We start from the raw sequence: 2,386 nt of genomic DNA, 5'->3' as shown, positions 1-2,386 counted from the left end.
GGCTTTTGCTAAAGATATGGTGTTTGTTAAGATGATTCATAATTCTTTGTGCAAAAAGACTAGTTAGCAATAGCACTGCTCAATAGTTGGAAGCTTCAGATTTGTCGCCTTTATCCCATTTTTTGGAGAGTGGTTTGACAGTTGTGTGTTTGAGTATATTTGGGACTGTTTCTTGATTTAGTGAATCATCATTTATGTCACAGAGAACTTTAAGCATAAACTTACAACAGTGCCTCAGCACTTTGACTGACATGTTGTCCATATCTGCAGAATTTTTGTTTTTCATTTGCCTTTTCATGGCCTCAGTGTCATACATTGTGATATTGCATATATCATTTGGCTAGTTTTGTTCTGCACTGATATTTGCAAAACCATAGAACCTTTACAATCAATCTGATCAGCTACTGTCAAGAAATGATTGTTGAAAATATTGAGAAGTATTAAATCTTCATCTGCCATGGCGCCATTATGGCATACTTTGCTATTGTCTGTATCATTTGAATTTTTCTGTTTCCTTTCCTTATCACCCTTCATTTCATAGTCTGAACTATCAGTTTCAGATTTAATGAACATCTCTTTGGATTTTTAATCCCATTCTTTACTATATTCCAATATAACCTGTATCCCAAGGTATAACAGAATATCTTAGTGAAATGTACAGCAAGTCCCATTCCATGAATGCTGAAGATTTTCGAGTTTTCAACTTTTTTGTGTTAGTGATGCAACTACTCTCGTTAGAATGACTGGCACCATGCATTTTAAACAGGAACTCATCACAATCAGAAATACCATTTAAAATTTGTCTTATACCAACATTCTGTTAATATCTGCAAAATCTTGTCACTCAGTCTTGTGTAATTCTTTGTTACCCTTGTGAGAAAGTAAGCAAATGATATCAGATTAAAAGAGCTTGTTACATTTGCAAAAGCTGTCCTATAGTTATTACAGGTACAGAAATTTACATTAAAAGCACCAAGTATGATTACTTCTGTGGACATTTGACACCAGGTGAATTGAAAATGATTCTACTTTCTTAAGGAATACATTCAGTTTTCCTGAGGGAGTTCTATAAACAGGAATCACATAAATAGGCTGTGTATTAACAAGGAGTTCAATTCTAAAAAGCCTCAAAATGTTGATCAATGCAACTGTTTTTTATGTCTGTAGACTTGCACACTACATTATTTTTAACATGCATTATCACACCATCTTCTTCAATTCTGTTCTAGAGTAATAAGCTGCTAAGCTGTACCTATCTAACTGTGACATTTCAATCCTTTTGCTCATATGATATCCAGTAAAATGGGTGTTGTCTATCACATTGCTGTCATTTATTCAAATAGACTGCTGATCCTGTTTGTTTCTTAGAGCCATTATATTCTGGAGAAGTATGTTAAGTTTGTAATTTATTCAACTCTTCGTTTCGGTGTTGCTGTTGTTATTGAGCTTTATTTTTTCAAGACTCATAAGGAATAATCTGTCTTAAAGGAAGCAGAGCTGTTGAGAAAGTTCACACTCTGACTCATAGGCGGCATACGGTTACTGGCTTGCCATTTCCCATTTTGATGAAAAAACTAGAGACATGTTTGATTTTGAATGTTGTTAATTGGAACTGTAGCTTTTAGGTAGTGTACTTGCAAATATTTGAGTTAGACCAGTTCTGGAACTGAGGGCACGCACCAACACTCCAACAGAGTTGCACATTTTTTGATTATTGGACTTCTTCTAATTGCCACTGATTCTGCTGATGATCATGGTGGCATGTCAGGGGTTGAAGCATCTTGAAACTATTGAAGATTGTGTAAGCATAAGTAGTGATGAACGGTTTAGGGCTACTTATGAAAGGTCAGCTGCTGACAAAGTTTCTAAAATTGCTGCTGATGAAGGCAGTGGGATAATTGTAGTTCTTTTGACGGCTGTTGGAGGAATACATGGTGTAAACTTTCCACAATTCAGAGTATTTTCTAACACTGTCTGGATGTTTCATACTTTTTGTGATATCAGAGTCATTATTCTTGCACAAGAAGTTTATGGTTATGTTTCTATTCCTTCTTCGACTGTTTACACAAGTGTGGTTGAGCCCTATATAACTGTCATTGTTGGCGGAGGAATTGGGACGTTGTTTATTTAAGAAACTGATAGAACAGATTTTATTATTTCGGCTCAAATGGCATTTTTACCCTTGTTATTTTCTGTGCAGAGCATGTTATGTGCAGCACTCTCTTATAGAGTTGTCAGATGGTGTGGATGTTGATTTACAAAATTATTTATAATTTTTTTGTTGACTCCTAATAGTGTTTGTGATTTCAAAATTACCACAAGATTTTTCTGTTGAGTAATGTCTCTATGGAACAGCTATAACAAAAACGTTAAAAAGTGCGTTATT

The sequence above is a fragment of the Schistocerca serialis genome, chromosome 2, assembly GCF_023864345.2.
Source record: "Schistocerca serialis cubense isolate TAMUIC-IGC-003099 chromosome 2, iqSchSeri2.2, whole genome shotgun sequence".
Taxonomy (NCBI): domain Eukaryota; kingdom Metazoa; phylum Arthropoda; class Insecta; order Orthoptera; family Acrididae; genus Schistocerca; species Schistocerca serialis.
The sequence above is the reverse complement of the archived record's forward strand: the minus strand, read 5'-3'. Positions refer to the sequence as shown.